Consider the following 11,679-nt stretch of genomic DNA (forward strand, 5'->3'; position numbering starts at 1 on the left):
AAGGTGGTATCTCAATGTTGTTTTGATTTGCTTTTCTTTTATGGCTTGGGAGGTTGAGCATTTCTTCATGTGTCTATTGGCTTTCCTTCTTTTCTTTTCAAAGAAGATTGCCTTGAATTCTTTAGCCCACTTATTTATTGGGCAGTTGTGTCTTTGAGGATTTGTTATTGGGGGATTTAATGTTTTGAGTTCCAAGTATATTTTAGATATGAGATCCTTCTCTATTGTATGGCTAGTGAAGATCTTCTCCCAATCAATGGGCTTTCTATTGATCTTGCTAGCTGTGTCCTTTGCCATGCAGAAGCTCTGCAATTTCATACAATACCATTTGTCCAAACTTTCTTTGATTTCTTGTGCTTCTGGGTCTCTATTAAGAAAATTTCATCCTCTGCACAGGAGACCTTGGGTATGTCCTACTCCATCCTGTAATGTTTTCAGGGTGTCTGCTTTGACTCTGAGGTCTTTGATACATTTGGAGTTGATTCAGTACAGGATGATATATAAGGATATAGTTTTAGTTTTCTATGAGTGATTAACCAATTTTGCCAGCACTTTTACTGAAGAAGCTCAGTACTGTACAGAGAGGTTATAGTTACATAAGTAAGGTAATGCGTACATTTCTTATTGAGCATTGTTACCACCTCCTTTGTTTTCTCCTACTATTCCTTACCTTCACACATCCCAAACACCTCCCTCTACCCCCCTCTAATAGTATCTTTCAAATCTCATTGTTACAATGGGTCAACCTGTATCCTTTCCTTGCATCTTAAATGAAGAAATGCTGGCTTGTTTCATGCTGATTCTACTTGTGTAGACACACTTAAAAACACTTTCCAAGTCTAAAAGCAAATAAATGAAATGCACATCATCTTTTGTCAGTTGGTATAATTGTGTTCTACACATTTATTGACAGGTTACAAATTATTCTCAAATTTTAATACATAAAAAACTTTCTTTTTTTCTCATATTCGTGGCCAGGACATCTGTATGACCTCAGTCAGAACTGCTCACTTTAGACTTTTCATATGGGTTGGTTAAATTTTGACCTGCGTTCCAGTCTTCTGGGGAGTCACTCATCTGCTTAGGAATTGATGCTCGCTTTTGGAAAAGAGCCCAAGGAAGGATGCCATTTAAAGCCTTATAACTTTATTCTTAACAAGGATATTGTCCTACTACTTTGGATGTTGAGAGTGTCTACAAGAGCAAGGATTCCATGGGGAGCAGGGAGACACCATATGAGCAATACTTATTGAGATTTCCGAGTGACTTGCTATCACTTGTACTGCACTTTTCAAGTCGAATCTCTCTAAACCTACCAGTTGGAAGAGATAAGAGGAGTGGTAAAAGAACTCTTAGAGACGAATACATCTTCAACACATTTTTTTCCAAGCATTCTGTCTAAGGCATATTCAACAACTAGTGAAACTTGTGTTGGCTATATCTATGTGTCTTTTTCCATTTGTGCACGTGTACATGTGTGTACGTATGTGTGTATTTGTGTGTACAGTGACATTCATGTGTACATATATGGGCCGATATACACATATATGCATATATAAATAAATATACATATATAAATATATGTGCATATATATATCAGGTGTTCAGTGATTTAATCTAGAGTTCCCAGCACGTTGTCCTTATCACAAAATGTACATGATAAACTACTCTAAGGATCTGTGCTATATGAAGGGTATCCTTTGTACTCACTTCCCCCATTAACTTGTTTTTCATCCCTGTGAACAACTTCAGCCACTTTCCCATAGGATAGCTTTGTTTTTGTTACTTACTGATAATAAAAGAAAAAGGTTGTTTGTAAAAGAAAAAGAACATTAGGTCCCAGGCTAAAAGTATAATATCAGTCCCAATTATTCATATGAGATAAAAGTTATAATAGTACTAAAAGTGAAAAGGAATTCCTAGATCTGTTGTTTTGCCATTTAGAATGGCAAAGAATAATTTCAAGTCACTGTTATAACTCTTAAATAATGCAAGGGTAACTGATGGTCCCTATCATGTTCCCACAAAACCAGTGGATCCTGAAGGATAATAGTAGACCAGCAGAAATTCTAAGTAGCAGGCATGGAGCATGAAAGAGAAAGAGCAGAAATGAGAGAGAGTGAAAGAGAGAAAAATATCATAATATTAATGTGCATAACAGATAAACAAGAGGTGTATGAGAATATTCATACTGCTATCTTGAGACACTACATGTACTTTTGAAGGTATTTGATATATGATAACTTATCAACATAAAAAATAAAGTGATTTTGATAATAAATAAAAATGGCTCAGAAGAAATTATAAATGCAAAAACATTCTTCACAGAAGCAAACTCTCAGAAATATTTCTTGACTTTGAAAAGGATAAATTTTCTGCAGTTAGTATAAATTTAGAAGTATGACAGTTCACAAAAATATAAAAATGTGTTCACATATTTCATTATATACCCAAAAGCAGAAAGCAAATATTGTTCAGATGATTTTTTAAATCACAGTTTCTCAGGAGCTGGAAAGGTGACTCAGTAGTAGAGTGCTTGCCTTGCATGCATGAGGTCCTGGATTTCATTCCTCAGCACAACATAAGCAGAAAAAGATGAAAGTGGTGCTGTGGATCAAGTGATAACGCTAGCCTTGAGCTGAAGAGCTGAGGGACAGTACCCAATACCCAGAGTTCAAGCCCCACAACCAACAAAACCAAAGCAAAAAACAAAGCAAAACAAAGCACAGTTTCTCAATTTTGTGGCCTCAACTCTGTAATACCACTACTTCAGACTAGGGATAAGATTTTAGGTATGGATATTTATCAACACTCCTGATTCAGACTCTACTTGATATAATTTTTAATCAATATTCTATTTTTAGTTTTGCTCTTCTAAATTTACATGGACCTATGAAAAATGGTGTGGCCATCCCAATAATATTCTCAAAGTACCTCTTAATCACGACTCACAAAAAGTTGTATTATATTACAACAAGGAAAAAATGCTATAAATAAAGAAAACAATAATTATATATTAATGATTACTAAAATAAAAACAAAACAATTACCAAGGCTCTGATTATTTGAAGAGTATATAGTAGGTTTTACTATTTTCTCATATTCCTGTACATTTAAAACTGGATAAAGCTATGAGTAGCCTTTAAATTTACCCACTAAGGTTACTATTTATAGTTCATCTCATCATTTGTATGTGGCTTATATCATTATTTGTTCATCACTAACACATAACGTAAGGGAGCCCTAAAGATTTAAGAGAAACTGTGTACTTAAAATCTTAACTCTTCACTCTACTTCTTTACACAGTCTTTGCAACTTCTCATTAGTAAAGTTTCTATAAACTCTGAAATGTACATACATACTAGTACATGCTACCAGAAATACTATATACTTTATCGGAAAATTTTATGACCTGCCAAACAGTCTTAATTTTGCCATATAAGCAAATCCCAAAATGAAAGATATTTAAAACATTAAAACTTTTAACAAAGCTTAACATTTGCTGCAATGATCATTATGACAGGTGCCTTGTGTAGAATAATTGAATTCCTCCTCCTACACATCTCATGAACAACAAATATCTGAAATTATTTTGTTTTTGGCATGTCAATCTTGACTTTATTGTTAAATGTGTGCTTATGTAAGAAATACATGGTTGCAAAATTTCACAATTCTTTTGAACTTACTTGTTGTTGAATTGTCTCGTTTAAGAAAATCAATTACACTTTATATATAAAAAAATGAAAGAAGGATGGCCAATAGACACATGAAGAAATGTTCAACATCCCTAGCCATAAAAGAAATGCAAATCAAAACAACATTGAGATATCACCTCACTCCAGTTAGAACAGCAAAAAATCAAGAACTCTAACAACAGATGCTGGAGGGGATGTGGACAGAAAGGAACCTTACTTCATTGTTGGTGGGAATGTAAACTTGTTCAACCACTTTGGAAAGCAGTATGGAGGTTCCTCAAAAGACTCCACATAGAGCTCCCCAATGACCCAGCAATCCCACTTTTGGGCATTTACCCAAATGATCACAAACAAGGCCACACTAAAGCTACCAGCACAACTATGTTTATTGCAGCATTATTTACCATAGCTAAGATATGGAACCAACCCAGATGCCCCTCAGTAGATGAATGGATCAAGAAGATGTGGTATATATACACAATGGAATTCTATGCCTCCATCAGAAAGAATGGCATTGCCCCATTTGTTAGGAAATGGAAAGGCTTGGAAAAAATTATATTAAGTGAAGTAAGCCAGGCCCAAAGAAACATAGGTCCCATGGTTTCCCTTATTTGCAATATCTAGTATAGGTATGAGTCAAGCGGAAAAAGTCAGAGAATGTGATGTTAGGAAAACGAACCCTCAAATATGTATTTTAATGTTTTTGTTTCTTTCATGCATGTGTTTCTAACGCATTTATAATATTATTTCTTTGTTGCTTTGTATGTCCCTCCCCCACAGTGTAACCCCCGCTTTCACTATATTTGATGTCAGTATAACATGTGGAGGAGACGGGGACAAACAAGTCGTTTAAGGATTCAGGTGGACCTGTTGCAACAATGAGAAGTACAAAATGTCATGTCAAAACCAGCTTTACAATGTCGGCGGGGGGGGGGTATGATTGGGTGCGGGGGAGGGGGGAGGCTAGAAAGGGAGGTGAAGGGTAAACAAAGGAGGAGGCTGCAATGCTTGGTAAGAAATGTATGCATTTTCCTGCCCATGTAATTGTAACCCCTCTGTACAGTATGTTCTCAAATAAAATAAAATAAATTTTTTTTTTAAAAAAAAAGAACCTCGGGCAAGGGAGGGAGGGAGGGGATGGTAGGGGGAAAACAATGGAGGGGGTAACAATGTTCAAGAGGAAGTGTACTCATTACCTCACTCATGTAACTGTAACCCTCTGTATAGTAGCTTTACAATAAAAAAATTAAAAAAAAAAACACCATAGGAACAGAAAAAAAAATGTTCTGTGCTCAATTTGGCTGCACATATACTAAAATTGGAACATACAGAGAAGATTAGCATGGTCCCTGCACAAGGATGAATAGTTCCATATGTTTACACCAACAGATGCTGGAAGGGATGTGGCCAGAAGGGAAGCCTACTGCATTCTTGGTGGGAGTGTAAACTTGTTCATTCACTTTGGAAAGCGGTTTGGAGGTTCCTCAAAAGACTCCACATAGAGCTCTCCTATTACACAGCAATCCCACTTTTGGGCATTCACTCAAATGATCACAAACAAGTCCATACTAAAACTACCACCACAACAATGTTTATTGTAGAATTATTTGCCATAGCTAAGATAGGGAACCAACCCCGATACCCCTCAGTAGAAGAATGGATCAAGAAAACGTTTTCTCTCTCTCTCTCTCTCTCTCTCTCTCTGTGTGTGTGTGTGTGTGTGTGTGTGTGTGTGTGTGTGTGTGTGTGTGAATGTACACTTCCACAATCACTTTGGAAAGCAGTCTGGTGAGTCCTCAGAAAGCTAATTATTGACCTTCCTTATGGCCTACTCATACCACTTCTAGGCATCTATCCTGAACAACAGTTACCAATATTCAAGGACACATGCACCTCCATGTTTATTGTAGCACTGTTCACAATAGCCAGGATAGGAAAACAACCCATATGTCCCACCAGAGATGAATGGATCCAAAAACTGTTGTAACTATACACAACAGAATATTTTCCAGCCATTAGAAAGGACAAAATAATGGCATTAGCAGGGAAATCAATCAAGCTACAGGAAATCATGTTGAGCGAGGTAAGACAAAAGCAAGAGACAAACCACATGGTCTCCATGGTAAGTGGATGTTAAATCCAAAATGTAAGGTGATACAACAAAATTAACAACACTTAAGAAATCAAGGACTTCCACTCATCTGATTGAATCACTACTAAATAACCCCATTCTGCTGATAATATGTGCACACTGAAGGGAAACCAGGAGGACGACACAGAACTAGAGGGAATGAGGGAAAAACATACAACAGTGGTATCCATCAGCTGCACTGGACATTGACCAAAATGAACTAAGCAACTCAATGTCACTGAAGGGAGGGAGGGAACAAGTGGGAAAGAGGGAACAGCAGACGCTATGCAAAACAAAAGAAATATACATATTTCCAAAGAAAAAAAGTATACATATGGAAGAAATAACTCTATTGCAAAGCTCATAGAACTCATAAGTGTTGTAGACCATGATAGACAATTTGCTTCATCAAAGTTAGAATATGTTTGTGACTTTAACTAAGCATCACTATCCCACAATATTGTGAAATTTGGGAAATTATGTAACCACTTAATCACAAGAAAAACATTTGAAAAAATGATGAAGATGGAAAACTATGTTGCTCTAAAAAACAAAAAACTAAAATGTTCTCTGTGTATATGTGTGTACACACACACACACATATACTATATATATACATATATATGTGTATATATATTAATTCTATGCCTCCATCAGAAAGAATGACATCGCCCAATTTTTAGGAAATGGAAAGACTTGGAAAAAAATTATATTAACTGATGTAAGCCAAGTCCAAAGAAACATAGTTCCCATGGTATCCCTTATTTGCAATAACTAGTATATGTCTGGGATGAGCAGAAAAGTTGAAAAGCTATGTGTATATGACTAGATAAGTAGATGTTAAGCTATATGACCCTCAAGATAGAGCCGCAAGTGGTTTTTTCTTTCTTGCTGTTGTTTCTCACATATTTATAATGTGCGACGTGATTTTTTTTTTGTTTTTTATACATTCCTCCCCAACAATATAACCCCTATTTTCACTTTATTTGATTTGGTGCACCTGCATCTTGTATATACACTTCTCTAATTTGGGGAAGGAAAGGGAAAAAACAACATACTTAAATAGGAATACATTTTGACCCATTGTATAACAATAGATGCACAAGACATTATTTTGAAGAATGAACTTTACAATTTAGGCTGGGGACATTGGGTGGGGCTTGCGGGTGTGAGGAGTGTACTTGTGGAGGTGGAAGGGAAGGAATGGTGGGGGAAAAACAAAGGAGGAGGTAACAATGCTTGATAGGAAATGTACTTATTACTATGCTCATGTAACTATAACCCCTCTGTACAGTATTTTTACAACAAAAAATGTATAAAAATGTTTTGAGATGGAAGTTTATTTTGCCTATTTTACCCATATAATATCGTTAACAAAGAAATTAATGCAAAACACTGATATGAAGATATTTTGAAAAAGTGAGTGTGTGTGCATTCCTGCGTGTTGGCATGCTCAGAGTTTGAAATTAGGGCTTTGTGGTCTCGCTATGTCTTTCTCTCTAGATTGGTGAGCTACTATATGAGCTACATCTCCATTCCTGGCCCTTTGTTAGTTCTTTAAATTTTTGGAAAAATAATCTCATAAATTTAATTTGCCCTGATTGGCTTCCAAATGATATCCACAGATCTCAGGCTCCTTAGTAGGTATCCCGAGTAGTTCGGATTACAGGTGTGACAAACCAGCACAAGGCTTTCAGAACAATTTTAAAAGTAGAAGAAAATTTACTTCACAGAGGCCTGTTTTATCATCTCCTAGTTTTAAAGCATTTTGGATTGATTATATGTGATTTTTTTCATTCTTGAATTCTTAAAATACAGTAAGTGATGATATTTAAAAGATTTAGTACTTTTTAAAAATGATACTGGAACTATGGGACAGAAGAAATTTGCCTCTTTTTGGACCATAATTTATAAGCTCAGCTCTGTGCATGATAATCCAATGTCACCAACACAGTCTGTGTTGAAGAAAAATGTAACAGAAAACAATCACCATGGGCAATAATTGCTATGCTATTATTTCTTGGACAATATGAATATTGAATTGAGATTATCAGAGAATGGAGAGAATTTATCTACTTGTTGTGTATTGCTGAAAGACTTTTGGAAAATTTGACTCATTTCCTTCCTCACTGTGTGTCTTGGGCCATGCACTTACTGCCTTTAATTACAATTTTTCCCAGCACTAAAATGGTAATAACATTGGCATTATAGCAAATGTTATCTTAAGAATTAAGGGTCCTTAGAATGCTGAACTCTTTCTCATTCTTGTAGAGGTATAATCAGATGAGAGGAACTGTATTTTTTGTTTGCTTACTTCCATTTATTCTTCAGTTTGAAATCTGAACAACTTAAGACTGAAAGAAACCAAAATTAGACATGCAAGCTTTGGAAAGAGCAATAAATGTAAAATAAATAAAATGCATATAGCTATGTAAAAGGTCTAACTAAATTGTTATATAGTCTCAAGCATAAACAGCAAATGATTTAAGCAATATCATGTTATTAAAAATTGAAAAATGTTAGAAGTTGCTTAATTTTTTCCTTTTTACTACCTTGAATTAATTATTTTTGTATAGAGAGATTAAAGATGAGATTAACAAGACACTTGATTAAAAATGGACAAAAGTCCAAATAGACATGTTTTCCATAAAGCCCTCTATACCAGTGGGTTTACACAGTTGTGTTTAATACAACTTCTGTGCTGGCTTAATGCTTTGTGAGCAGAAGTCATTAGAGAAATGTAATTCAAAATTACTATGATACTACTTCATAACTATTAGAACTCTTATTAAAAAAAAATCAAAGGAACCAGGTGTGGTGGTAAAGGTATGTAATTCCAAGCATTTAGGAGGTTGGATTTCAGTCTTAAGCGAGTCTGGGGTAGTGAAGATAGTAAAAACTTGCCCTTTATTACTTTTTGAATAAAAGGTAATAATGTTGGTGAGAGTGTGAAGAAAAGGAAATTTTCTACACTCTTGATCAAAATACAGGTTAATATTCTCCTTGTAGAAAGTGGTATGCAGTTTTCTAAAGAAATCATAGTTGAAATATCATCTGATCCACCTATCATGTGATTATTTCTCTCTGGGTAACTCGTAATTATATCTGTAGTTCATTGTTATTCACATTATTCACAACAACAGCCAAGATATAAATCGAAGTTCAGTGTTCAACTACACTAATAAAGCAACTCTGGTAGATGCAGAAATATCTTTTTGTTTCATCCTTAAATTAACGAGAGACTTCTCCCATTAGCCACAACTTACAATGACCTGAAAGATGTATTCGAAATGAAGAAAAATGTTATGTTCTGATCTTTGGAAACACACACACACACACACACACACACACACACACACACACACACACACACACAGGTATAGAGTTGTAATGTACAACATGAACATACAGGAGAAAACATTGGCCTTAGTCCAAGTGCAATGTTTTCTTTTTTACCATCCAACTGTGTTTACTTGTAGAATTAGAGGTACATTCTACTACAACAAATGAGAGAAATTAGGCAATGTATATTACTTTGAGTCTGTCTTTCTTCACTTAATGTAAGTTTGTTCCAAGTCTTTCCATTTCCTTATGAATGTCGTAATGTCATTCTTTCTGGATCAATAGAATCGCATCATACTGAAGAGTTTCTACATGGCAATGGAAAAAGTTAACAGGATATATAGAAAAAGAGCAGAATGGAAGATTTTTACTAGCTAAGCATTAGACAAGTGTTTTCATAACAAACCCATATTTAGAAATCAAAAAGTTAAACCCAACAAAAATAAACCCTCAAATAAACAAGAACCCAATTAATATATGGGATAAAGTCTTAAAGATAACTTCTTAGAAGAAGAAATAAGAATGACAAATTGACGCATCATTCTCCATAAAAGAAATGCAAATCCAAGCAACACTGAGATTCATCTCACCCCTCTTACAAGGTCATTATGAACAAACAAACAATCACAGATACTGATAAGGATGTGGCCCAAAGGAAACTCTATTACACTGTTGGGGGGAATGTAATCTTGTTCAATCACTTTGGAAAACACTATGGAAATTGCTCACAGAACTGAATAGAGAGCTACCTACCAATGATACAGCAATTTCACTTATGGTCATTTATCTAATAGAGCAGAAACAAGGCCACACTGAAGCTACCAGCATAATCATGTTGATTATTGCATTATTTTCTCTAGCCAACATATGGAATCAGCCCAGAGGCCTCTCATTGTAAAAAGAGATCAAAGATTATATATATATATATTATATATATGTAAATATATGTATATATAATATATATACATACATATATAATATCTAATTTTATTGGTCCCAATTTGCAAGTATATATGTATGTATATAAATGTATGTATACAAACATATATACATACATATATATATATTCAAACATATAAATACATACATAATGGAATCCTGTTCATCCATCAGAAAGAATAATATTGCACCATTCTAAAGGAAAAATGAAACACTTAGAAATAATATTAAGTGAAAAAAAGCAGACCCAGAAAAACTTAGTTTGCATGACCTTCCTCACTTGTAGTAGATAGGAATGTCCATAAATTTAAAAGTAAACACACTGGATGGTGTGCAAGGAGGTACAAAGGAATTATCTGAAATGTCAGAATCCATGAAAATACTATAATTCTCTTAAAAGGCTAAGTCAATGCCCAACAAAATTAATACCAGTAAATATGTAGTGCAAGAGAGTATAGTGGGGGGCAATCTGAGAGGAGTAGGAAATTGAAGGGGAAAAGGATAGAATACAGGCAAGAATCCATTGTATACTTCCAAGAATTGAAATATACAAAGCAAGGGGTAGTGTGAAATGGGGTTGAAGGTATTGAAGTGGTAACACAATTCCAGGTACATTGTACACATAAACTGCTTTGTTAAATGGCAAGAAATTCCATAACATATTATTGAGATACATAAGGATTGGGTTTTATTGGTAGGGGTGGATGAGAGTGCTGAAAGGGGTGACATTGATCGAGATGCACTGTATCCATACACTGTTTAAGTGAATGGCAACTCCTTTGTACAATTAAAGATAATAAACATATTTTAAAAATTAATTATGATAGTTGAATAGAGTTGAACCTCAATTCAATTCCCATTTAAAAATATTTTTAACCAGGAGACTTGGAGAATAAAATTCAAATAATAAAACCTTATGAATCTTTTTTACCAGAATTTGTGAAATTTAAATCAAAACTTTACTTTTTTTCAGCAATTGGGCTGTTAATATATTTCAAAGTAAGTGGTTTAAAAACATCAGGCGTATATTATCCATACTCTAGAAGCTTAAACATTGATTTTAAAAATGGTTATTCAAAGCAATTCTTTGTCTTATGGGGTCTACTTTCTGATTCATTATAATCTATTTCCTGGATATTCACATGGCAGAGTAATTATATTGGACTTCTTTCGACAGGATCATTATTGCAGGGTCATCTCTGAAAGGTTTATTCTAATATCATCAGACAGGAGAATAGAATTTTAACATGTGTATCTGGAAGGAGTTACATCATCCAAAACACTTTGCTACTTTTGCTTTAACTCAGTGTGGTGTAAATTTGGATATTATTTCATAGAACATAATAACTTAAGGACAAGGTTATATCATGTAAATTATGTGCATGATTCTTCTTACAATGGGAATAATTATAGTGATGGCAAAGTGAAGTATGATTGTTTAGTGGCTCTTGAATCACATCATAGGTAACCATGTTAACGTGGTGCAGCCTTTCTAAGGCCCTTCTGATGTATTTGAACAATCTCCATTGACTTAATTGCTTTCAGAAATATTTGTTTGTGCCAACAAATACA

The 11,679-nt window shown here is 34.6% G+C and overlaps 1 pseudogene; it reads left to right on the forward strand.

Moving 5' to 3' along the window:
- The first annotated feature begins 4,983 nt into the window (after positions 1-4,983).
- On the forward strand, positions 4,984-5,074 carry LOC122100998 (annotated as a pseudogene).
- The last annotated feature ends 6,605 nt before the right edge of the window (positions 5,075-11,679 follow it).

This window comes from Dipodomys spectabilis, unplaced genomic scaffold (assembly GCF_019054845.1).
Source record: "Dipodomys spectabilis isolate Male_0828 unplaced genomic scaffold, ASM1905484v1 ptg000614l, whole genome shotgun sequence".
NCBI classification, from domain to species: Eukaryota; Metazoa; Chordata; class Mammalia; order Rodentia; family Heteromyidae; genus Dipodomys; species Dipodomys spectabilis.